The sequence below is a fragment of the Microtus oregoni genome, unplaced genomic scaffold, assembly GCF_018167655.1.
Source record: "Microtus oregoni isolate MIOR12 unplaced genomic scaffold, Mior012 000097F_ref0000449, whole genome shotgun sequence".
NCBI lineage: Eukaryota > Metazoa > Chordata > Mammalia > Rodentia > Cricetidae > Microtus > Microtus oregoni.
The window spans coordinates 1,009,061-1,036,797 of NW_024544710.1; the positions used below are offsets into that span (position 1 = coordinate 1,009,061).

At 38.5% G+C, this 27,737-nt stretch overlaps 1 non-coding gene across 1 annotated transcript; it reads right to left on the bottom strand.

Moving 5' to 3' along the window:
- Window positions 1-7,063: 7,063 nt before the first annotated feature.
- On the bottom strand, window positions 7,064-7,170 carry LOC121442919. Its single transcript, XR_005973616.1, has one exon. It is a non-coding gene; the product is annotated as a U6 spliceosomal RNA (small nuclear RNA).
- Between the last annotated feature and the right edge of the window lie 20,567 nt (window positions 7,171-27,737).

Genomic DNA, 27,737 nt, shown 5'->3' on the forward strand with positions numbered 1-27,737 from the left:
ATTCTTCTGTTGAGAATTCCGTTTAGTTCAGTACCCCATTTTTTAATTGGGTTATTTAGAATTTTAGTATCTAATTTCTTGAGTTCTTTATATATTTTGGAGATCTTTTGTCTGATGTGGGGTTGGTGAAGATCTTTTCCAATTCAGTAGACTGCCTTTTTGTCTTATTGACTGTGCCCTTTGCTTTACAGAAGCTTCTCAGTTTCAGGAGGTCCCATTTATTTATTGATGCTTTCAGTGTCTGTGCTACTGGGGTTATATTTAGGAAGTGGTCTCCTGTGTCCATGCCTTGAAGACTACTTCTCATGTTATCTTCTATCAGGCTCAGTGTGGTCAGATTTATATTGAGGTGTTCAATCCATTTGGACTTGAGTTTTGTGCATGGCAATAGATATGGATCTATTTTCATTCTTCTACAGGTTGACATCCAGTTATGCCAGCACCATTTGTTGAAGATAGTTTCTTTTTTCCATTGCATAATTTTAGCTTCTTTATAAAAAATCAGGTGTTTATAGGTGTGTGGATTAATATCTGGGTCTTCGATTTGATTGCATTGGTCAACCTCTCTGTTTTTATGCCAATACCAAGCTGTTTTAGTTACTGTAGCTCTTTTATAGAGCTTGATGTCAGGGATGGTGATGCTTCCAGAATTTCCTTTAATGTACAGGATTGTTTTGACTATCCTAGATTTTTTGTTTTTCCATATGAAATTGATTATCGTTCTTTCAGGGTCTGTGAAGAATTGTGTTGGGACTTTGGTGGGGATTGCATTGAATGTATAGATTGCTTTTGGTAGGATTGCCATTTTTACTATGTTGATCCTACCTATCCAAAGCATGGGAAATCTTTCCATTTTCTGGTATCTTTTTCAGTTTCTTTCTTCAAAGACTTAATGTTCTTGTCAAACAGGTCTTTCACTTCTTTGGTTAGTGGTACCTTAAGATATTTTATGTTAATTTTGGCTATTGTAAAAGGTGATGTTTCTCTGATTTCCCTCTCATCTTTTTTATCCTTTGTGTATAGGAGGGCTGCCGATTCTTTTGAGTTGGTCTTGTATCCTGCCATATCACTGAAGGTATTTATCAGCTGTAGGAGTTTTCTGGTAGAGTGTTTGGGGTCATTTATATACACTATCATATCACCTGCAGATAATGAAAGTTTGACTTCTTTCTTTCCTATTTGAATCCCCTTGATCTCCTTTTGTTGTCTTATTGCTATTGCTAAAACTTCAAGAACTATGTTGAAGAGATATGGAGAGAGTGGACATCTGTGTCTTGTTCATGATTTTAGTGGAATTGCTTTGGGTTTCTCTTCATTTAATTTGGTATTGGCTGTCAGCTTGCTGTATATTGCTTTTATTATGTTTAGATATGTTCCTTGTGTCCCTGATCTCTCCAAGACCTTTATCATGAAGGGTTGTTGGATTTTGTCGAATGTTTTTTTCAGCATCTAATGAAATGATTATAAGGTTTTTTTTTCTTTCAGTTTATTTATATGATGGATTACATTGATAGATTTTCGTATTTTGAACCATCCCTGCATCTTTGGGATGAAGCTGACTTGATCATGGTGGATAAATTTTTGAATGTGTTTTTGGATTCGGTTTGCCAGGATTTTATTGAGTATTTTTGCATCCATGTTTGTGAGTAAGATTGGTCTGTAATTCTCTTTCTTGGTTGAGTCTTTGTGTGGTTTTGGTATCAGGGTAACTGTGGCCTTATAAAAAGAGTCTGACAACATCCCTCCTGATTTTATTAGGTGGTACACTTTGAGGAGTATAGGCATTAGCTCTTTTTGGAAATTCTGGTAGAATTCTGCACCCAAACCATCTGGCCCTGGGCTTTTTTTTTTTTTTTGGTTGGGAGGTTTTTGATGACGACAGGTTCTATTTCCTTGCAGGTTATAGGTCTATTTAAATTGTTCACCTGGTCTTGATTTAATTTTGGTATATGGTATGTATTTAAAAAATTGTCCATTTCTCTTACATTTTCCAATTTTGTGGAGTACAGGTTTTTGTAGTATGACCTAATGATTCTCTGAATTTCCTCAGTGTCTGTTCTTATGTCCCCCTTTTCATTTCTGATTTTATTAATTTGGATGTTCTCTCTCTGCCTTTTGTTTAATTTGGATGAGAGTTTGTCTGTCTTGTTGATTATCTCAAAGAACCAGCTCTTTGTTTCATTGATTCTTTGTATTGTTTTCTTTGTTTCTATTTTATTGAATTCAGTCCTCAATTTGATTATTTCCTGTCTTCTATTCCTCCTGGGTGAGTCTGCTTCTTTTAGTTCTAGAGCTTTCAGGTGTGTGTTAAGTCACTAATGTGAGCTTTCTCTGTTTTCTTTATGTGGGCTCTTAGTGCTATGAACTTTCTTCTTAGCACTGCTTTCGTGGTGTCTCATAGGTTTGGGTATGTTGTGCCTTCATTTTCATTGAATTCTTGGAAGTGTTTAATTTCTTTCTTTGTTGACCCAGGGAGAAATGTGCCTTTTATATTTTTGATATATCCTTATCACTGATATAATTTTGCATCCATAGTCTCTCCTGTGACATTGTCTCATATTTGAAGCACATAAGTTTTAATTTGTTTTATCAGATTCCTTTTAAGGTAGTTTATTTTATTTTTAAATTGTTTTTATTTATTTAATGTTTTTTTATTTTACATACGAACCACAGTTTCCCTTCCCTCTTCTCCTCCCATCCTCCCTGCCCTCACCACTCTCATCTACCCCCCTTCCCATCCACCCCTCTATCTTTTTCTGAAAGGGACAAGAGCACCCATGGGCTTGAACAAGGAATGGCGCCTCAAGGTGAGGTAGGACCAAGCTCCTGCCTCTGCATCAAGATTGGGCAAGGTGTTCCAACAAGGGATCACGTTCCCAAATGCCAGTTAAATGTCAGGGAAAGTTCCTGATCTCACAGCTAGGAGCCTTACAAGCAGATCAAGTTACACAACTGTCATACACATACAGAGGGCCTAAGTAGGTCCCATGCAGGCTCCCTAACTGTTGATTCAAAGTCCATGTGCTCCCACAAGCTAGATGCCCCTCAACCAAAGAATGTATAAGAAAAATGTCCATTTACACAATTGAGTATTACTCAGCTATAAAAAACAATGACCTCATAAAATTTACATGCAAATGGATGGAATTAGAAAAAAATCATTCTGATGAGGTAACCCAGACTCAGAAAGACAAACATGGTGTATAGATATTAGGAGTAAAGTACAGGATAACCAACCTACAATCCACAGCCCCAAAGAGTCTACATAACAAAGAATGCCCAAAGAGGTATGCATGGATTTCACTGGGATGGGGAAATAGAAAATATTTCCTGGGTAAACTGGGGGTGAGGGTGTGGTGTGGTATAGGTGAATGGGGGATGGTAACTTGAAGGAGCTTCAGGTTTGGCAGGCTGGGCACAGGAGGTAGGTTTGGGGTGGAACCAAGAGGGAAAGTAAGGAAGGATGTGGGGAAGGAATATTTCGGGGTTAGGGAGAAACCTGGTGGCAGGCAATATCCCAGGAATCCACAAAGGTGACCCCAGCTAAGACTCCTAGCAATAGTGGAGAGGGTCCCTGAACTGGCTATCTTTTGTAATCAGATTGGTGACTACCCTAATTGTCATCAGGGAGCCTTTATTCATTAACTGATGGAAGCAGATGCAGAGATCCACAGCTTAGCACTGGACTGAGCCCTGGGAGTCCTGAGGAAAGCCTGGAGGGGAGCAAGGTCAAGTTTTATTTCTTTATATTTTATTCTTTTGGTTTTTTGAGACAGGATTTCTCTGTGTAACAGCCCTAGCTGCCCTGGAACTAGCTCTTGTAGACCAGACTGTCTTCGAACTCACAGAGATTCACCTACCTCTACCTCCTTAGTGCTGGGATTAAAGGCGTGCGCCACCACTGCATATATCATTTATCCAGTTGTTTCCTTTTATTGCTAATGCTTTTGGTATCTTGTATAATAAATTTTTGCCTAACCCAAGTTTTATGAATTTGCAGCTAGTTTCCAGCAGCTTGCTGTGGGGTCCCTGTGGCGGCAGGTTCACAAACCAAGGTGGCTGGTCCCCTGGGCGTCCCCGGTGGCTAGCCATGAGGGCGGCGCATGGGCAAGGGGCAGACAGATAGGCACACCGTGCAGATGGGTTTGCTGCAAGCTGTTGGGGTCCTAAGCAGGGACGGTGCATCAGACCATGCGGCAGGCACCATGTGACTGCGGCCGGTGGGCAGGCGAGACTGATAAACATACCATACAAAATAAAGTTAGACATTTATTAGATGCGTTATAGAGAGGAAGGAAAAAGGAGAGAAGAAGGAGGGAGAGAGAGAAAGAGGGAAAGAAGAGAGAGGGAGAGAGGGGACAGGAAGAAGGAAGATGGGGCTCTGAGTCTGCAAGCAGGAAGGGAGTGGACATAGCTTGTCTCTTAAAGGGACAGAATATTACACCAAGGTCATGAAGAAGTTCTCCATTGCTTTCTAAGAGGAGTTTTATGTTTCATGTTCTTTCAGTTAGGTACGCAGTGAATTTTGAGAGTTTTCCATGTGGATGTGCTTATACTGGGAGCACATGATAAAAAGACTATTTGTCTATTTTTATGTTCAAAGCATTGATAGAAAAATCGACTAACCTAAAATGTTTACATGTTTATTTCTGGACTCTCAGTTTTATCCTATCAAACTATACCACTCTGTCTTGATTACTGTAGTTTGGTAGTTTTTGAAATTAGGAAGTATACTTTAATTTTTGTCCTCATGGATATTGTTCTGGATCCTCTTGGCCTATGTTCAGTTGTGTCACTTTATCTGGAATGTTTGTTTTTGGTCAGTTTCTTGCTGATTTTTCACTTTTTTATTTTACATTTCCCCCCTTTTCTCATCTTTTTGTAGTGCTGAAGGTCTCTGTTGTTAGACAAATGTTATCACTGAGTTTAATGAAATCCCACCCTTCCTTATGGAAATATTCATTGTTTACTTGCTCTTTTGTTTTCCTGATTGGGGCTTCTGAAAATATTATTTTCTAATCTTTTTTCAAGTTCTCTAATCTTATTCTGAATTTATACAATTTATTTTATGCTATATCTTGTATTATTTTCTTAATTTTTATCTTATTTTGAAAACATTTACTTTTACTCTTTTAAAGTTTATTTTTTATTTGAATTTTGTTTTATGTAAATGAATGTTTTATAATGTCAATGCACCACTTGCATGGTTGTTGCCTGATGAGGCCAGCAGAGGTTGTTGGATCCCCTAGGACTGGAGTTGAAGTTGGTTGGGAACCATTATGTGGGTTCTCTGGAAGAACAGTTAATGTTCTTAACTCTGGGTCATCTCTCCTGCCCCTACACTTTTACTTTTGATCTGTTCTATAAGAAGGTCTCTCTGTGGTAGGTATCCTTTGTTTACAGAGATGTCATTCTTTTTTGTTTGTTTGGTGCATGTTTGTTTGATGTAATTTTTGTGATCGTGTCTCTTATCTAAGGCTGATTTTCAACTTGTTATGTAGTTGAGGCCTCTACTACAGTCCTACTATCTTGAGATCCTTTCTTAAGATCTTCGCGTTGTTGAAGTATGTGTGTAGAAAATGGAGCTATCCTAAATGTGCAACTTGATTTATATTTTTTAAAAAAACTGAACATATCCATGTAAATTTGTTACCACAGTGCGATCACATTAGAAAGACAGTTTAGTTGTATTAAGATTCCGGTTTCATCCAAGTATGGTGACACGTGTTTGTAATCCCAATACTTGGGTGATGAAGCAACAGGGTCTCAAAAAACAAGCAAAATGTTTGAGTTCAACATTGTTTTTCTTCAGTAATTTGAAAACTTCCCTCCATTATCTTTTTTGCATTCAGTATAACAATGGAAAAAGCTGATGTCCTTCTGGTTCTCCTTACTTAATGTGATACTTACTTTTATAAAGTTTTTAAGACTATATTGTTTTACTTTGATTTAAAAAATGTGTGTGTGTGTTGTGTGTGTGTGTATGTGTGTGTGTGTATGTGTGTGTGTGTGTACTTGGGTGTTTAGCCTGCACCCATGGAGACTGGAAAGAGGGCATCAATTCCTTGGAACTGGAGTTATGGATGATTTTGAACCACTACAATGATATTGGGAATTGAACCCAGGCTCTCTGGAAAAGTGATAAGTGCTCTAAACCATTGAAATATCTCTCTAGCCTGCTACTCCATTTGATATTTTTAAATTTTATTGTAGGTGTATTTACGAGATAGGTTTTTAAAATTTTTTTTTCTTCTTGGCACTTTATGGATACTTCTAATGTAAGTTCTTTCATCTTTAATTTTTGACATTTTTTGTATATATTTCTTTTAATTTCAGCTTTTTAGTTTTTTTGCCCTCTTATTAAATATATGCTAATATAGACTATTTTGTTCCTTTATTTATTTTCATAGCTATTATTTCCTTTCTCTGATCAAAACTCTTATTTGAGTTATATTCATTAGGCTCCAGAGTTCATTAAAAGTTGATTCATATCTTCTTTCTTCCTAGGTTTCTTACTCTGTCTTCTTGCCTCAGGCATATGTTTTTAGCTAATTTCAACAAAAGATCCACAGAAGGTCTGTCCAGCTTTAGTTTCTTAAGCCCATGAATCTATCCTTGTTGACAAACAGATCTGAATGTGTAACCACAGTTATTTGAGCACAAAGATCATGTTTTCTCCTGTGGTCCAGTAAGCCAATTCAGAAATTTAGTCTGTATGTCTGTGGAGGGTGCGGTTTGTATGGAAGCACAAATTTTACAACTATTTTCTGAGAATTAGCAATACCTTTTTTTCATTATATTCTCCTCTGGTTGATTTTAGTTTTTCATTAGGCTCCAGAGTTTAGTAAAAGTTGATTCATATCTGACAGTTTTTGTAAGCTTAATTATCACTTTAGTGAGAGGTGCATTGTTAACAGAAAAATCAGCCTATGTGTTGCAAGATGACAGTTACTAAATTCTAAATTTGCTAAGTCCAGTGAATTGCTGATATTGCTAGTAGTGATAGTGTTAGGGATAGATATATTCAGTCTGCTACTTATTGACTGTATAGTTGTTTTTTTTTTTAAATTTGGAACGCTTCACGAATTTGCGTGTCATCCTTGCGCAGGGGCCATGCTAATCTTCTCTGTATCGTTCCAATTTTAGTATATGTGCTGCCGAAGTGAGCACTTGACTGTATAGTTTTAAGCTAGCAGGCTCTGATCCTGGTTTTCTTCTTTGTGAAATGGGAACACTAACAACAACAACAACAACAGGACTCTATATTGTAGGTATATAAGAAGGAAATGATAAAATGTAGGATTGTGTCTTGTGCTTGCCAAGTAGTATGTACTTAAGGAATAGTGGCCATAGTTATTTGTACTGAAGTGATTATAAAATAGCTATTTCTAAACATACCTTAGTAAGCCAAGATCAAATGAGAGTATGAAATGTAATAAATCAACAGATTTGCTATACTGTTGTGAACTGAACTAGCAAGGATTTTAGGGTAGATGATGGTAGTATCTGATCATAATATTTTTCTTACTATGACATTTATTTCTGCATCTGTCTGTTTTAGGCTAAAAGCATAAGGAGCATGTGTTTTGAAATCATTATTCTGTCGAATGTCTAAGACAAAACCCATTTTTTGTATTGCTAATATGAGTTCCAGGGTTGTGTGGACAGTTTACAGCACTATTTGCTTACTCTTTGTTTGAAATTTAATGTGTGTGTGTGTGTGTGTGTGTGTGTGTGTGTGTGTGAGGGGGGAGGAGGCAGGAGAGGGAGATACTGTGGTAAACATGTAGAAGTCAAAGTATAGCTTTTGGGAATTGGTTCTCACCTTCTACCTAATTGAGGCAGAGTCTTATTTCTTTCACTGTACAGCATACTTTAGGTAGCCTTTGAGCTTCTGGGCAATTTTTCTGTCTCTACCTCCTGTTTTATTGTAGGAGTGCTGAAATTACAGATGTGAGCCATGGCACCTAACTTTATGCATGGGTTCAGGGGATCAAACTCAGGTCATTAGGCTTGCATGGCAAGTGCTTTTACCTGCTGAGCCATCTCCCTGGTCCAAGGTCTGTTTACTGCGAAAGCATTCTAAAGAGACTTAAAGGCTCTAGGTACTTCTTTTCAAGGCAGCTTTAAAAATTCAGCTCTTAAAATGCTTCCAGGAGAGCTGTCAGATTTCTTCCTGACATTATGTGAAAACAAGTGTTCTAACTATTGTATGATTTATGGTCACCTTTTAGAATTTTTGAAGTGTAGTTGAAAAGAAGAGTTGATATTTTTAGAATAAAAAAGTGACAGATTTTCAGGGTTTAAATAGACCTACAGAAAAATGAGAGGGAACAAAATTAAGACATTTTTAAATGTGTTTGTTTTGAGGATGAATTTGAAATATATTTTGAAAAACTTCCCCATGTTTTTAATCTGAGAAGTTGATTCAGTTGGTTTGGGTGTTAATACTTTTATCAGAAAAATACAGTTCCATTTTTCCATGTCCTTGTACCATTAGCGATGAGGAGATAATGGAATAGGGTTAGCACCTTTCTCAGATTTGAGTGCCATTAGCAACACTAAACTATCAATTAAAAAGAAGAAAGAGAAATCAATGCACATATAAAAAGAGAAACAAAACATGGGCTAGCAAGGAGACAGAGAAGTCACCATTTTGAGGGGAGTAGCAGATTGGTATCAGAAATTACATCAAAGGCCTAGATTTTTTGCCTGTTTCTTTAGTAGAAAGGGGTTTTTAGCATACTGAAAAGTCTGTGTATAGATCAATGAGAAACAATTTAAAATTCACAAAGCCAAATATCTGTTTTTAATGTTTTCTCTCGTTCTAGTGCAAATCAGGAATGTCTTAGTTTACACCTCTTATAAGCAAATTATATCTTGAATTTTTTACCAAAAGCATGCCCAGTATCAGCCTTTGCTAGAATGCTTATAAAGAGAACTGAGGTGTTTTGGATATGACCTGCATAGTAAGCCTTGTAGAATGACCCATATAAATTAAAAATGCTATCTTCTATGAATTTAGGATGATTTTCCAGGCATTTTAGTCATTAGTAGCAATCTCACATATCCATAGAATGCAACAAACATAAATGAGCAGTGTTAGAACTACTACTGATTGAAACTGCCCAGCTATGGAAATGAGAATAGAAATGTTGCTTGAGAATTTTTTTCCAAGTAAACACAAAGAGTAAGGCTATCACATTAGCCAAATTTGAAACTGTAAAATAGCAGAAAAAGTCCAATTCTTCATTCTTTGACTTTTTTCACACTATCTCAGGATTCTGCTGCAGACAGAAAACGTGTGATAATGTCTCTATTCTGTATGTCTTAGTTAGGGTTTCTATTGCTGTGAAGAGACACCATGACCACAGCAACTCTTGTGTAGTCCAGGGTGGCCTTGAACTAACAGAGATACCTCTGCCTCTTTCTCCCACATCCTGGGATTAAAGGTGTGTGCCACCACTGCCTGGCCTCTAGTGGCTTATAGTTCTGCACTCTGATCTTCAGGCAAGCGTTATTTGTTAAAACATAAATAAAATATCACTACAGGTACTAGTGGAGACTTTCTTTTTCTTTTATTGCATTTATTTCCTTGTATGTGGGCATATTATTTAGTCAGGGTTCTCTAAGAATCTGTCAGTCTGTCTATCTATCTATCTATCTATCTATCTATCTATCTATCATCTATAGGGAATTTATTGGGATGACTTATAGGCTGTAGTTCAGCTAATCCAACAATGGCTAGCTGTGAGTGGAAAGTTCAAGAATCTAGTAGTTGCTCAAGAATCTAGTAGTTGCTTGGTCCCACAAGGCTGGATGTCTCAGCTGGCCTTCTGTAAATTATGCTTGAATCCTGGAGAAGTAGGTTCCTGTACTGGTGAAGGAATGGATATGCTAGCAAGGCAGAGGCAAGCAGGCAAAGAGAGAGAGAGAGCATCCTTCTTCCATGTCTTTCTATAGGCTTGCAGCAGAAGGTGGCCCAGATTAAAGGTATGGCTTCCTGCCTCAAGATGTGGATCAAAGGCCTGTGTCTTTTAACCTTAAGATCCAGATCAAAGCTATGTATTCTTCCTGCTCAATGTTCTGGACTAGAAGCAAATTCACCCACTTCAAACCAAGCAGAAAATCTCTCACAGATGTGTCATTCATTTCTGGATTGTAGTTCATTCCAGATGTAGTCAAGTTGACAATCAAAAATAACCATCACAGCAGGGGTGCATGCACATGCTATGATATACATGTGGAGGTCAGAGGACAGCTGGTGGTGTTAATGCCACAGATGTGGGGAGAAAGACTCACAGAAAAATACCACATAATCTCACTCCTATATTGAATGCTAAAACTGTATGTAGACACACAGAATAGAATGACAGTTGTTGGACGGGTACAAGGAAACTGGAAATGGATAGGTGATGGTCAAAAAGTGCAAAAATGCCACAATATAAAATAAGCAAGGTTAGTATGGCACCATCACTATTGGTAGTAATTCCATATTGTTTTTTTTACTAAAGAGTTTTAAAAGATTTTATTTTAATTTATTTTCATTGTATGTGTATGAGTGTTTTGCCTGCATATATTTTTGTGCATCATGTGCATGTAGTGACTGCAGAGGCCAAAGAGGGGGGGCATTGGATCCCCTGGAGCTGGAGTTACAGATGCATGTGTGCTGCTGTGTGGGTTTTGGGAACTGAAACCCAGGGTCCTCTGAAGAATAGCCAGTGCTCTTAATAGCTAAGCCTTTTCCCTAGCCCCAATAATTCCATATTGTTTATAAGAAATTTGCTAAGAATAGATTTGAGGTCTCTGACCACATACATAAAGGTAACTGTGAGGAGCTAGCCATGCTATTAATTAGCTTGCCTGTGATAATTATCTCCCAGTTCATCATATTGTACATCTTAATATGAGCACTGCACGAATGTTGGGCATAGAAATTACAGGAAAATTGCTTTGTTTTAGATTTGGTGTGATATTCTCCCATAAAATCAGCTTTATTATTCTGTTGTTCTTATTTTCATGTAACTGTATTCTTTTTTGTTGAAAAAATTCATATATTATGATCACACTTTTCTTCTCTCCTAAATTCTTGCCACCCATTCATCTCCATGCCCTTTCTTTTCCTAAACTAAGTCTCTCTCCTCCCCTCCCCTTCCCTCTCCCCCTCCCCCCCCCCTCTCTCTCTCTCTCTCTCTCTCACACACACACACACACACACACACACACACACACCAAACCACAAAGAAATGGAAACCAGAATATACAAACAAAAGGGCAATAAGACAAAAAAAATGACCAAACAAAGCAATGGGCATGGGACCTACCCTGAAGTGTGATTAATATACACAGTGAGACTCCATGGAGAAAACTAATTTTTTCTTTGTAAATCAATTTTCAGTTGCAGATAGCTTCTTCTTTAGGAGTGGGAATTTGTGTTCGCCCCCACCCCCAGCCCTGGGACCCCATCTGACTTGAACCCGTGTACACCCTGTGCATGCTGCCACAGTCTGAGTTCTTATGTGCCTCAGGCTTTCCCACTTTTAATAATTATTAAAACAAAAATGCAACACTTGCTATATAGTCATGGACTGGTGATCTATTGGTGACTGTCCAATTCTTGATGCTGTGCTGCTGTTCTTCTGTTCCTTCATCAAGCATTTTTGAGTACCCGACACAGTAAACATCCCCCTTTCCTTCTGCTTTCGTCTGAGAATTGTAATTACAAACTCTAGAAACTCTACCTGCCACTCTTCTTCTCTCCCTCCCTTTCTTTTTGCTCTATGTTCTCCCTTACTCTTGACCTCTAACTAGTTTCTCAGTTGGAAAGAAAACCAAATTTTATGGCAATCACACTTTGAATACTTTCAAGTTGATTAAATGTGTAATAGGTTCATATCACAGCTATTTCTCTTTAAGAATGCACTGTGAGATAAATTTAAATGTTTTATATTTTGATCACAGATGATTAATGATCAGATAATAACAGTATTTACACATGACTTATGAATATAGTTAAAAATTACAAGCATCAAGGATACATAATTGTAAGCTTACTTTTGTTCCTAAAGTTTCAGGAATGTAGAATATGTAAATGACTCAAATCCTTGATGGGTTGATAATAAGCTGTTTTAAATCTCTTTTGATTTTGTGTTTTTTCTCTTTTATTTCTACAATGCTCAGAATCCAACTTAGGGCCTCTGCATCCCAGGCAGTTGGTTTATCAGTGACCACACACTCAACTCTTTAAATTTCTTTTACTATTAATCAAATCTTCAGGTATTATAAACTGTGAACATGAGTTGAATTATAAAAGTTAATTCATAAAAGGTAAACAATAATAATTACTCAATAAATATTGCTAGGACTATTTTTGAAAAGGTTGAATCTTTAAGAAAAACACGAATGTAACAAAAATAGATTTTGATTTTTGTTAGGCTTTTCTCTTGAGTTTATTTACATAGAGTTAGTTTTGTCGTAAGTTTTTGGTTTTAGTATTGTATTCATTTCATAGATGCTCAGTGAGCAGCTACATAAATCAAACTGTGTGTAATGATTAGTAGATAAGTGTTGATAACGTGAGAGTGCGCAATATGTCCAAATCACAGGTCCCTACAATGCAGTTCTTTAGAATGTTCTCCCTCTAAAGGTGAAATGAACGTAGATATTCATTGTAGACATTTTAAACTTACCTGTCTCCTCAAATTGACTGGCAGCTTGTGATTTTCTGCATATTGAATTTCTTTGGTATTTGTGTATGTTTGTCACACCTGTTGTCTTCAGTAGTATGTGTGATTTATTGCTTCCTTTGATGTCTGGTTTCCTGAATTAGTAACTTTCAAGAACCAGGAAGATGGAAAGCTCATTTAAGATGTAAATATGGAGAAGAAGAGCGAGGAAAGTAATGAAGTGCCAGAAGAGGATTGTGATACTTAATTTTAATTGTTGGCCTGACATAACCTGGGATCACTTGGGACATTAGTCTCTTGACCTGTGGGCATGCCTGTGTGGAATTGTTTTAGTTAATTGATGTGGGAAGACCCAGCTCACTATGAGTGGCATCATTCCCTAGGCATGAAGTACTAAACTCTATGAGTGATAAATTCAAGTGAGTACAAGGAAGTACACATGCATGAATTAATTTCCCTCTGCTCTTTTTATTTATTTATTAAAGATTTCTGCCTCCTCCCCGCCACTGCCTCCCATTTCCCCCCCTCCCCCGATCAAGTCCCCCTCCCTGATTGATCTTTCCTCTGCTCTTGACTGTGGATGTGTTTTGACTAACTGTTTGAAGTTCCTGATTTAATTTACCCACAATGATAGACCATAGTCTGAAATTGTGAACTGAAGTAAACTCCGTTCTACCCAAGGTTGCTTTTTATCAGGGTATTTTATCACAGTAACAGGCATGAAACTGGAACAAACATTGAGGATGGATGGCTTGGTTACTGTGGTAAAACTGTTGGAGAGAACTTAGAATAAGAAGTTTGCCGTGATAGTTTGCATATAGCAATATCAATAATTTTCCTGATTCAAGGACTACCATATATGTGTGTGTGTGTGTGTGTGTGCGCGCGCGCTCACGTGTGTGTATAAAGAGATCAGTTACCGATTCTTGAATTCTATAATACAAGTGAACTTATTTTCTCAGTATTGTGTCTACTTCTTTGCATTTGCCAAATTTTTTGTTTTTGTTGTTGATTTGGATCTTTCGGCATTTTGAAGTGTATAACATTGTCCATTTACAGCTTAAGTAAAACCCATTGCTTGCCTTTTGTGAGAAACTGGACCTAAGAAACATTTTTTTTTTTCTCGCTGAGTTGATGTGTGTTTCAGATAGATGTTTGTCAATTTTAGGGATGTCCATATGGTGTTACCATGGAGAAATTCTTTTTTCATTCTCTTCTATTTAGAATGTTTCACCTCCTTTACTGTCTCCTTTTTCTCCTGTTTCATTTTTATTTTGTTATTAATATTTTGTTTTTTAAATTAAAATATAATAAAATGACATTCCCCTTTCTTTTCCCCAACCCCTTCCATGTATTCCTCTTTGTTCTCAAAATCATGGCTTCTTTTTCTTTTTATATGTATGCGTGTCTATTTATATATTCATAAATATCTGAGTACTGTCCAGTCTGTTTAATGTTATAGCATGTATGTTTTCAGGGCTGACCACTTGGAATCTTATAAACAATTGGGTGCTCTTCCTGGAGATGTCTATTTCTGCCATTCTCTACATTCCTTAGTTTCCTATAGTTTTTTTCTACAGTTGGGCCCCCATGAGATTTCTTCCTTCCATGTTAACATGTCTGTTGGTGTCTTCCTTGCTCAGATTTTGGTTAGGTAGCTATGTTATTGAGACTTCATGTATCTTAGCTTTCCTGAAATTTCTGGGAGATGTACTTTCACTGCATATTTCCTGCACTCCTGGATCTTAGAGTCTTTCTACCATCTCTTCCATAATGTTTCCTGAGCCTTAGGTGCTAGAGTTGTGTTGCAAATGTATTTTTTGGGGCTGGGCACCCCATGATCAGTTGTTACCTGCATTTTGATCAGTTGTGGTTTTCTGTAATAATCTCCATCTGTTGCAAAGAGAAACTTCTTTGATAAAGTTTAAGACTTGTATTTATCTATGTATTAAAATAAATATTTAGAATGCAGCTAAGAGTTTTGCTGATTTAATAAAGTGGTGATTATAGGTTTTCCTTCAAGATTTATTACCTCTCTAGCCTTAGGCTTGGATTCCAGTATCAGGAATTATTTTCCTTGTGTTAACTGGGCTTAAGTCTAATTAGAAAGCTATTGTCTATCACCAAGATATGCCTGCCACCATTGTGTCCTTAAGGTTTATCATGCCATGCTGATCTGGTTGTGGTTCATTGGAGTAATAGTTGGGTAGGGCTATTGGTTATTTTCCTATCTTTGTAGTTTGCATGGTACCTTCTGGTACCACGAAAGCTAGTCTTAAGGGAAGAAGCTTTCAGGTCAGATACGCTAGGTTCTGTGTTCAAAGTGCATGATGTCTTTAGCAATAAGGACTTTACCTTCAATCCATAGCAGGCAAACAAGAGCAACTGCAGTAGCCTGTAATGTTTTGGGATATTCTTGGACTTTCCTGGCCAAGAACTCAGGGATGACCCCATCTTACTGGTCCCTTTACCCCATTATTAGCACCTTTCTGATCATGTTATATATATTTAATTTCTTAATGTTTTTTCCTTTCCATCCCTCACTTGTTATTTCTTGTTCCTGTTTTATGGTCCCATTGTTACTTTCATGGCATACCACAGACATATTTTTTTTGGGTGGAGATGAAGCAGAAATGAAATCTAGGTTCTACATGTGAGAGAAAATATGCCTCTTGTCTTTCTGAGTCTGGCTGACTTCACTTAACATTATGATTTCACCTTTTTATTATTGAATATGTATGTGCCATATTTACTCTATCCATTAATCTATTACTAGACATCTAGCTTGGTTTCATTTCTTGGCTATGCAAGTATGTTATGGTAGGACTTAGAGTCCTGCCTTCGTTTGTTTCTCTCTCTTTTTTTTTTGTTTTGTTTTTCTTTTTTTTTATTGAGAAAAGAAAAAAAACATAAACAAAAATCAAGTTTCCACCTCCTCCCAGGCTCCCATTTCCCTCCCCCTCCTCCCACCCTTCTCCCCCTCCTCCCACCCTTCTCCCCCTCCCCCCACTCCTCTCCCCCTCCCTCTCCAGTCCACAGAGCAGTCCGGGTTCCCTGCCCTGTGGTAAGTCCTAGGTTTTCCCCCCTCCGTCCATATCTAGGAAGGTGAACATCCAAACTGGCTAGGTTCCCACAAAGCCAGCACATTAAGTAGGATCAAAACCCCCTGCCATTGTCCTTGGCATCTCATCAGCCCTCATTGTTCACCATGTTCAGAGAGTCCGGTTTTATCCCATGCTTTTTCGGTCACAGTCCAGCTGGCCTTGGTGAGCTCCCAGTAGATCAGCTCCACTGTCTCAGTGGGTGGGTGCACGCCTCGTGGTCCCGACTTCTTTGCTCATGTTCTCCCTCCTTCTGCTCCTCATTGGGACCTTGGGAGTTCAGTCCAGTGCTACTGTGTGGGTCTCTGTCTCTATCTCTATCCATCACCAGATGAAGGTTCTATGATGATATGCAAGATATTCGTCATTATTGCTCTAGGATAGGGTCATTTCAGGTTCCCAATCCTCAGCTGCCCAAGGAACTAACTGGGAACCTCATCTTGGGCACTTGGGAGCCCCTCTTGGGTCAAGTCTCTTGCCCACCCTAAAGTGGCTCCCTTAACTAAGAATTGTGGTTCCATGCTCTCCTATCCACCTTTCCTTTATCCCAATTCTCCTGTTTCCCCAAGTCCCCCCTCCTTCCCTTCTACCTTTTCTCTCCCCATCTCCCCTTACCCCTATCCCACCCCACCCCCACGATCCCAATTTTCTCCCCGGCAATTTGGTCTACTTCCCTTAGCCAAGAGGATAACTATATGTTTTTCCTTGGGTTCACCTTCTTACTTAGCTTCTTTAGGTTCACCTATTGTAGACTCCGTGGCCCATATTTATGGCTAGAAACCAATTATGAGCGAGTATATCCCATGTTCATCTTTTTGGGTCTGGGACACCTCACTCAGGATAGTGTTTTCTATTTCCATCCATTTGCATGCAAAATTCGAGAAGTCATTGTTTTTTACCGCAGCGTAGTACTCTAGCGTGTATATATTCCATACTTTCTTCATCCATTCTTCCATTGAAGGGCATCTAGGTTGTTTCCAGGTTCTGGCTATTACAAATAGTACTGCTATGAACATAGTTGAACAAATGCTTTTGTCATATGATAGAGCATCTCTTGGGTATATTTCCAGGAGTGGTATTGCTGGGTCCAAGGGTAAGTTGATCCCGAATTTCCTGAGAAACCGAAACACTGACTTCCACAGTGGTTGCACAAGATTGCATTCCCACCAGCAATGGATGAGGGTACCCGTTCTTCCACAGCCTCTCCAGCAAAGGTTATCCTTGGTGTTTTTGACTTTAGCCATTCTGACAGGTGTAAGATGATATCTCAAAGTTGTTTTGATTTGCATTTCCCTGATTGCTAAGGAAGTTGAGCACGACCTTAAGTGTCTTTTGGCCATTTGAACTTCTTCTGTTGAGAATTCTCTGTTCAGATCAGTGCCCCATTTTTTTAATTGGGTTAATTAGCATTTTAAAGTCTAGTATCTTGAGTTCTCTATATATTTTGGAGATCAGACCTTTGTCTGTTGCGGGGTTGGTGAAGATCTTCTCCCAGTCAGTAGGTTGCCTTTGTGTCTTACTGACAATGTCCTTTGCTTTACAGAAGCTTCTCAGTTTAAGTAGGTCCCATTTATTCAATGTTGCCCTTAATGTCTGCGCTTCTGGGGTTATACATAGGAAGCGATCTCCTGTGCCCATCTGTTGTAGGGTATTTCCCACTTTCTCTTCTATCAGGTTCAGTGTGTTCAGACTGATAGTGAGGTCTTTAATCCATTTGGACTTGAGTTTTGTGCACGGTGATAGATATGGGTCTATTTTCATTCTTCTACAGGATGACATCCAGTTGTGCCAGCACCATTTGTTGAAGATGCTTTCTTTCTTCCATTGTATACTTTTAGCTCCTTTATCAAAAATGAGGTGTTCATACGTTTGTGGGATAAAATCCGGGTCTTTTATACGATTCCATTGGTCGACTTCTCTGTTTTTATGCCAGTACCACACTGTTTTCATCACTGTAGCTCTGTAATAGAGTTTGAAGTCAGGGATGGTAATGCCTCCAGAAGATCCTTTATTGTATAGGATTGTTTTGGCTATCCTGGGTTTTTTGTATTTCCATATAAAGTTGATTATTGTCCTCTCCAGATCTGTGAAGAATTTTGATGGGATCTTGATGGGGATTGCATTGAATCTATAAATAGCCTTTGGTAGAATTGCCATTTTTACTATGTTGATCCTCCCAATCCAAGAGCAAGGGAGGTCCATCCATTTTTTGGTATCCTCTTCAATTTCTTTCTTCAATACCTTAAAGTTCTTGTCAAATTGTTGCGGGAGGTCCTCCCACTCCTCCAGCCTATCACCGCTGAGGTACCAGCCCATTGGGGCGTGGTTTCTCTCCCTTTAAAAAAGCGGCCACTTCCCTCTCCTCTCTCTCTTCACTTCCTGCTCCGCTGGCGACTAGACTCCTTTCCTGGTTGCGTAGAGGGCTGTTGCCTGGGACAGTGATCTGTAAGTTTTTTCCCCTTTAAATAAATACCACCCTAATAATCATAACCCCGAATTGGTGTGGCATTGTTGGTGACTTATGCCTTCATCAAATAGATCTTTCACTTCCTTGGTTAGGTTTACCCCAAGATATTTTATGCTGTTTGTGGCTATTGTGAATGGTGAAGCTTCTCTGATTTCCCTGTCTGCTTCCATATCCTTTTTGTATAAGAAGGCGACTGATTTTTTGGAGTTGATCTTGTATCCTGCCACATTACTAAAGGTGTTTATCAGCTGTAAAAGTTCTTTGGTGGAGTTTTGGGGGTTGCTTATGTACACTATCATATCATCTGCAAATAACGAAAGTTTAACTTCTTCCTTTCCAATTCGAATCCCCTTGATCCCATTATGTTGTCTTATTGCTATTGCTAGAACTTCAAGCACTATATTGAAGAGGTATGGCGAGAGTGGACAGCCTTGTCGTGTTCCTGAGTTAAGTGGGATGGCTTTGAGTTTCTCTCCGTTTAATTTGATGTTAGCTGTCGGCTTGCTGTATATAGCTTTTATTATATTTAGGTATGGCCCTTGTATCCCTAATCTCTCCAAGTCTTTTAACATAAATGGATGTTGAATTTTGTCAAATGCTTTTTCAGCATCTAATGAAATGATCATAAGATTTTTTTCTTTCAGTTTATTTATATGCTGGATTACATTGATAGATTTTCGTATGTTGAACCAGCCCTGCATCTCAGGAATGAAGCCTACTTGATCATAATGGATAATTTTTCGGATGTGTTCTTGGATTCGATTTGCCAGTATTTTGTTGAGGATTTTTGCGTCGATACTCATGAGTGAGATTGGCCTGTAGTTCTCTTTCCTGGTTGAGTCTTTGAGTGGTTTTGGTATCAGAGTAATTGTGGCTTCATAAAAGGAATTTGGAAATGACCTTTCTGTTTCTATATTGTGGAATACATTAAGGAGTATAGGTATTAGGTCTTCTTGGAAGTTCTGGTAGAATTCTGCATTGAAACCATCTGGTCCTGGGCTTTTTTTGGTAGGGAGGTTTTTGATAACCTCTTCTAATTCTTCGCGACTGACAGGTCTGTTTAGATTGTTCACCTGGTCCTGGTTTAGTGTTGGTAAATGGTATTTATCTAAAAACGTGTCCATTTCTTTTACATTTTCCAGTTTTGTGGCATACAGGCTTTTGTAGTAAGATCTAATGACTCTCTGAATTTCCTCTGTGTCTGTGGTTATGTCCCCCTTTTCATTTCTGATCTTATTAATTTGCGTGTTCTCTCTCTGCCGTTTGATTAATTTGGATAGGGGTTTATCAATCTTGTCGATTTTCTCCAGGAACCAGCTTTTTGTTTCATTGATTCTTTGGATTGTTTTCTGTGTTTCTATTTTGTTGATTTCAGCCCACAGTTTGATTATTTCCAGTCTTCTACTCCTCCTAGGTGAGTCTGCTTCTTTTTTTTTCTAGAGCTTTCAAGTGGGCTGTTATGTCTCCAATATGTGCTTTCTCTGTTTTCTTTAGGTGGGCACTTAGTGCTATGAACTTTCCTCTCAGGACTGCTTTCATAGTGTCCCATAAGTTCGAGTATGTTGTTTCTTTATTTTCATTGAATTCAAGGAAGACTTTAATTTCTTTCGTTATTTCTTCCTTAATCCAGGTATGGTTCAGTAGTTGACTGTTCAGTTTCCATGAGTTTGTAGGCTTTCTGGGGGTAGCATTGTTGTTGAATTCTAACTTTAATCCATGGTGATCTGATAAGACACAGGTGGTTACTAATATTTTTTTGTAACTGTGTAAGTTAGCTTTGTTACCGAGTATGTGGTCAATTTTTGAGAAGGTTCCATGAGCTGCAGAGAAGAAGGTATATTCTTTCCTCTTTGGGTGGAATAATCTATAGATGTCTGTTAAGTCCATTGGCTTCATTACCTCCATTAATTCTCTAATTTCTCTGTTAGGTTTCTGTCTGATTGACCTGTCCATTGGTGAGAGAGGAGTGTTGAAGTCTCCTACTATTAGTGTGTGCGGTTTGATGGCTGCCTTGAGTTTTAGTAATGTTTCTTTTACGTACGTGGGTGCTTTTATATTAGGGGCATAGATATTCAGGATTGAGACTTCATCCTGATGAATTGTTCCTGTTATGAGTATAAAATGTCCCTCTCCATGTCTTCTGATTGATTTAAGTTTGAAGTCAACTTTGTTAGAAATTAGTATGGCCACACCTGCTTGTTTCTTAGGTCCATTTGCTTGATAAGCCTTTTCCCAGCCCTTTACTCTGAGTAGGTGCCTGTCTTTGTGGTTGAGGTGTGTTTCTTGTAGACAGCAGAATGTTGGATCCTGTTTTCTTATCCAATCTCTTAGCCTGTGCCTTTTTATAGGTGAGTTGAGCCCATTGATATTAAGTGATATTAATGACCAGTGGTTGTTAACTCCTGTCACTTTTTTATTAGTAGGGTTTGTGTGTTTTCCTTCTTTGATTTGCACTGGTGAAGGGTCTCTAGATGTCTGATTTATTGTGGTCATTGTTGGACTCCTTGGTTAGTGATTTTCCTTCTATTATTTTCTGTAAGGCTGGATTTGTGGCTACGTATTGTATAAATTTGTTTTTATCCTGGAAAATTTTGTTTTCTCCATTTATAGTGAACGAAAGTTTGACTGGATATAGTAGTCTGGGCTTGCATCCGTGGTCTCTTAGTTTTTGGAGTACATCTATCCAGGACCTTCTGGCTTTCATGGTTTCCATAGAGAAGTCAGGTGTAAGTCTGATAGGTTTACCTTTATAAGTAACTTGGCCTTTTTCCTTTGCGACTCTTAATATTCTTTCTTTATTCTGTTTATTTTGTGTTTTGATTATTATATGGCGAGGGGATGTTTTCTTTTGATCCAGCCTATTTGGTGTTCTGTATACTTCTTGAACCTTCATAGGTACATCTGTCTTCAGGTTGGGAAAGTTTTCTTCTATAATTTCATTAAGTATATTTTCTGTACCATTGAGCTGCACTTCTTCTCCTTCTTCTACTCCAATTATTCTTAGGTTTGGTCTTTTTATTGTGTCCCATATTTCCTGAATGTTTTGTGATGAGAGTTTGTTGGACTTGCTGTTTTCTTTGATCAGAGCGTTTATTTTCTCTATGTTATTCTCAGAATCTGAGATTCTTTCTTCTATCTCTTGTATTCTGCTGGTTATGCTTGATTCTGTAGTCTCCATTTGTTTACCTAGATTTTCCATGTCCAGTCGGCCCTCTGTTTGTGTTTTCTTCTTTGCCTCCATTTCAGTTTTCAAGTCATGAACTGTTTCCTTTATCTGCTTGATTGTTTTTCCTTGGTTTCCTAGGGTATCATTCACTGATTTACTCAATTCCTCGAACTTTCTATTATACTTCTCATCCATTTCTATAAGGGCGTTTTTTATATGCTGTTTAAGGGTGTCAATCACTTTCATGAAGTCAGTTTTTTCTACTTCTTCTTGATTAAGCTGTTCATGTCCTCCTGTTGTGAGGTCACTGGCTTCTGGTGGTTTCGTGTTGTTTTTCAGATTGTTGGGAGAATTCCTGCATTGGCGTCTGCCCATCTCTTCCTCCCAATACTCCCCTTTGGATCTTCTTTTACAGGATCAGGTCTTCTTGCCCACTGATGTACCTTCCTAGTGATGTCACTCCCCAGAGATGTTTCTCCACAATGATGTTTTACTTGGGGCCCAGATCGTAACTCCGCTGCTTGGTTATTTTGCAAACAAAGGGCCCACCCTGCTCGCTGCGGGCAGGCTATCGGAACAAAGGAGCTGCAGGCCACCCCTTTGTCCTCTCGGTTCGGGTTCAGTCCCAGCGCCCTAGCAGGCTGCTATGCGGCCAAAGAAGGGAGGGAGGGAGGGAGACAGGGGGTGGGGGGATCTGGATGTAAGCTCTATGGGATAGGAAGAGAGAGGAGGTATGGGCAGTATAGCCCCTGTAGGATGGCCAGGAAGTGTGGGCGGCTTGGTTTGTTTCTCTATTGCTGTGGTAAAACAGTGACCAAAAGCCACTTGGGGATCAAGGTTTCTTGCTTTGTTTTGTTTGTACTTTTGTTTTGACTTAGACACCATAATCACTGTCAGTAGATCACTGAGGAGGAACCTGGAGGCAGGGACTGTCTCTATTGCTGTGAGACACCATGAGCAGAGCAACTCTTATAAACGAATGCATTTAAATGGAGTGGTTTACAATTTCAGAGGTTTAGTTCATTAACAACATCATGGTGTGGCATGGTGGTGTGCATGCAGATGTGGTGCTGGAGAAGGAGCCGAGTGTCCCACGTCTTGACTTGCAGATAACAGGAAATAGTCTATCTCACTGGTGTGGCTTGAGCATAGGAGACCTCAAAGCCTGCCTCCAAGGTGACACACTTCCTCCAACAAGATCACATCTACTCCAACAAGGTCGCACCTTCTAATAGTGCCACTCCCTTTGGGGACTATTTTCTTTCAAACCATCACAGGGACTAATGAGGAAACCATGGAAGAATGCTGATTACTGATTTACTTTCCATGGCTTGCTCAACCTGTTTTCTTAAACAACCCAGGACTACATGCCCAGGGATGGCATTACCCACAAGTAGGCTGGACTTTTTTGCATTAACCATCTATTAAGAAAATTCCTCACAGACATGCTTACAGACCAATCTGATGGAAGAAATTTCTCGATTGAGGTTCCCTTTTCCTAAATGACTCTAGTTTATGTTAAGTTGAGAAAAACTAACAGGCAAAATTAAGCCCCTGTCAACTTGACACTTAAAACATATAACCACTGAACCATAACCTTTCGTTTCTTGTTTATCCTCATGATCTCATGTTAACATCACAGTACAAAACATAGTATAATTTTAAAAGTCTTGTAGTTTTTAAATTTTTCAACACTTTTAAAGTCCAAAGTCTTTTTAAAAACCCAAAATTCTTAACTGCAAATTTCTGTAACAAAAACAAATTAAAACTTCCTTATCCCTGAAGGGAATAACCAGAGCACAGTCAAATGAAATCAAAACAAATGCCAAATTCAGCAGTGTCTGATGTCTGGGATTTTCTCATGGTCTCCTTGGTTCCAAAGGGCTTAGTTAGCCCATCTGTCCATCTCTGGCATCTGTATCACAGACTCACTCCAGCTATACTCCGCACCTGTCATTGTTCTTGGTTGTCATCTCACAGCCCTGGCATTTCCAATATCCTTGAGTCCTGGGGTATCTATTGCAACTGAGGCTTCCCCTTAACCAGTGGCCTACTGACCTCTCTTCAGAGATCCAACCCTGCCTCATGGTGTCAAGCCTCAGCTTTTGCCCATGACTACTTTAATCGTGAAGTATCCATGCTGCCAAAACCACTATCACTGGGAACCTCTTAGATATTACCAAGTTCCACTGCCAGGTTTAGATGTAGCCATGGCTACTCTGGACCATACCTTCTGTGTTCTCTGACCCTGAGGACATACTCCCCAGAAAATTTTACTTCAGTGATGCTGAATTCATAATCCCAGCTGATTCTTCAACCCAGCTGACTAGCATCTAATGTCACAGTAAAAACAAAGGTTTTACTCAGAGTCTTAGTTCAAAACACCACACAGACAGCCTCAACACACTCTTTGAAGGACTCTCAAACTTCCTAAGTCAGGCCTCCATCATTTGCATTGCTTTCACATTGTTCTTATCTTCCAAGCTCCCATAAACCATCTCATTAAGCACTGAGCGTTCAATAGCTTTTTATTATCTCATACTTTTAAAAATCCTTCTAGAAACAGCCCCCCACCCCCCAAAGAAAAGGGAATACAGCATAGTCTGGTCCTTCGCAGCAATACCAATTATAAAAGTTTCTATTAGGGTTTCTGATTTGCTTCTTGTTGCTGTAATAAAACACTGGCCAGAAGCAACTTGGAGAGGAAAGGGTTTATTGGACTTACGTGTCCTAATTATAGTCAGTAAGAATTTAAGCATGGCAGGAACTGAAGCAAAGACAAGGGAGGAATGATATTTACTGACTTGCTTTCTGTGCCTTGTTGATTATGCTTTCTTACATAAACAAAGACAACCTGTCTAAGGATGACAGCATCCACAATAGGATGGTCCCTTTCACATCAACCATTAGTTAAGAAATTTTCTCAGACTTGCCTATAGGGCAGTCTAATGGAGGCAAGTCCTCAGTTGAGGTTCCTAGGTGACTGTTTGTGTCAAGTAGACAAAAACTAAGCAGCACAAGTCTTGTGTGTGTGTGTGTGTGTGTGTGTGTGTGCTCGCGCGTGCGTGCGTGTTACAGGTCTGAAGGGAAGGGTATCCTGGACAGTTGGAAGCCAAGGAAGGGAAAGTTATCCCAACAGAAGTGTTACAGCTCTGTTCTGGCAGGGGAAAGTTTCCCCAGCAAAGTGTTACAGCTCTGCTTTTCTCCTGCTTCACTCCGGCTAGAGCCGTTGCAGCTCTGCTCTACTCCACTCTGCTCTGGCAAAAGATGTTGCAAAGCTCCACAAAGGGAGTTTCCCTATGTAGATGTAGCAGTTCTGCCAGGCTGTGGTGATATCCATTATAGCTCTGCTCCATTCTGGCAAAGTTGTTGCATCTCTGTTCCACTTCCATTCTAGCAAAAAAGAAAGTTCTTACAACAAACCTCACTTAAGAGAGTTATTGGGAGGGAGGAATCCAGGAGAGTGGCTGCTTCTGCCAGTGTGGAAATAGGGCAGCCACAAGCTAAACAGGTACAGGGCTTATAGAGGGCTTCTTAGCGGAGGAGCTTTTCAGAGTGAAGATTTTCAGGCAACTAGTAGGATCTCATATTGAGTTTAGGACAAGCTCAGAGATTCGTTGGATTTTGTGCTCAGGGATTGGTTAGATTTCAAGTCCTGGGTTGGTTAGGGGCAGGGCATGTTTCCTTGGCTCTGGTCTCAACATATTTGAGAGATTTCTGCCATACTGATTTCTATTGTGGCTGTATCACTTCACATTTCCAACAGTGACTAAGGGTTCCATTTTTTCTATATCCTTACCAGCATGTGTTGTCATTAGTTTTCTTTATGTTAGCCATCTTTTACTGGATAATGTGGACTCTAAAAGCAGTATTTTCATGTTGAATAAGGATTTTTGACTACATTCTCAAATGTCAGCTATTTGTGTTTAATCTATTGAAAACTCTCTTCTCTCCATTAGCCAATTTAATGACCAGAAGATGGTTTTCTTCTGGTGCCTAAATTTTGCTGCTCTTTGTAGAGCATGACTGGTTGGCTAAGATTTTCTCATATTCTTTGGATTCTCATTTTACTTTTTTTCCTTCTGTGCAGAAGCTTTTTAATTTTATGTCTTATTTGGCAGTTCTTGAAGTTACTTTCTGAATAATTACAGTTCTTTTGAGAAAGTTATTACCCATGCCTATATCCAAACAATGTATTATGAATGTTTGTCTTTGTTTAGTGTGTTGGTTACAAGTTGTTATGGAAAATGGTCAAAAGAAAAGTTGAACAAAGAAGGTTAGATTCAGAGTTCTTGTTTTGAAAAGAAGAAAGGTGGATACAGATATGATAGGGTAAAAGGATAGATTATTGAATCTACTCTGGAAAGAATTAAGGGAGGATATAGATATGATAAGATAAAAAGGTAGATTATTGAATCAACTTTTAAAAATCAACTACTGGTTTTAAATGTTTTACATTGGATTGGACTTTTGTATATTGTATACAAATTTGAGATTAATTTTGTTAGAACATACTGTACATACATTTCTACACTTATTCAAGGGATTTTTACCTGTACAACTCATTTAACAATGTAATACAAAGTTTTAGTTCTTAAAAATTTTTGCCAACAGTTTAGGATAATAAGGAAATGCAGGGTAGTAGTTAATTGCCTAATTCCCCTTCCCAAGGTGATTCATGCGTCCCTCTTAGGATCCTTCTTGTTACCTACCTTCTTTCAAGCTGTGGATTGTATTCTGGTTATCGTTTGCTTTATATCTAGTATCCACTTATGAGTGAGTACATACTGTGTTTGTTTTTCCAATTCTGGGTTACCTCACTTAGGATGGCTTTTTTCTAGTTCCATCTATTTGCCTGCAAATTTCATGATGCCATTATTTTTTACAGCTGAGTAAGACTCCATTAAGTAAATGTATCATATTTTCTTTATCCATTGTTTGGTTGAGGGGCATCTAAGTTGTTTCCAGGTTCTGGCTATTACGAATAATAATGCTGTGAACTTTGTTGAGGAAATATTTTTGTGGTATGATTGAGCATGCTTTAGGTATATGCCCAGAGTGGTGGTATCACTGAGTCTTAGATTGATTCCCAGTTTTTTTGAGAAACTATAATACTGATTTCCAAAGTGACTGTACAAGTTTGCACTCCCATCAGCAGTGGAAGAGTGTTCCCCTTATTCCACATCTTCTCGAACATAAGCTGTTATCAGTATTTTTGATCTTAGCCATTCTGACATGTATAAGATGGTATCTCAGAGTCGTTTTGATTTGCATTTCCTTGATGATTAAGAATGCTGAACAATTCCTTTAAAAATGTCTTTTGGCCATTTGAGATTCTTCTGTGGAAAATTCTCTGTTTAGATATATTCCACATTTTAATTGGATTTTTTTTTTATATTTTGATGTGTAATTTCCTGAGTTATTTATATGTTTGGAGATCAGCTCTCCGTTAGATGTTGAGTCAGTGAAGACCTTTTTACATTCTATAGGCTGTTGTTTTTTCTTATTGAACATTCTCTTTGCCTTACAGAAACTTTTCAGTTTCTGGAGGTCCTGTTTATTGATTGTTGTTCTCAGTGTCGATGCTACTGGTGTTTAATTTAGGAAGTGGTCTCCTGTTCCAGTGCATTCAAGGCCAATGGGTTTATGTTGAGGTCTTTGATCCACTTGGATTTGAGTTTTATGCAAGGTGAAAGATATGAATCTATTTGTAATCTTCTACATGTAGACATCCAGTTATACCAGCATCATTTGTTGAAGATGCTTTCCTTTTTCCATTGTACCATTTTGCCTTCTTTGTCAAAAATTGGGAGTTCATAGGTATATGGATTAATAGCAGGGTCTTCAGTTGGATTCCATTGATCCACACGTCTAGTTTTATGCCAGTACTAAGCAATTTTTATTACTGTGGCTCTATAGTAGAGTTTGAAGTCAGGGATTATGATACCTCTAGAAGTTCCTTTATTGTACAGGATTGTTTTAGGTATTCTGGGTTTTTTGTTTTTTCCATATGAAGTTAAGTATTATTCTTTCAATGTCTATGAAGAACTGTGCTGGGATTTTGATGGAGATTGCATTGAATCTGTAGGTTGCTTCTGGTAAGATTGCTATTTTTATTATGTTGATCCTACCTACCCAAGACCATGGGAGATCTTTTCATTTTCTAATATCTTCTTCAGCTTCTTTCTTTAGAGACTTAAATTTCTTGTCATACAGGTTTTTCACTTGTATAGTTAGAGTTACCCCAAGATACTCTATATTTGTGGATATTATAAAGGGGTATGTTTCTCATATTTGTTTCTCACCCCATATACCAT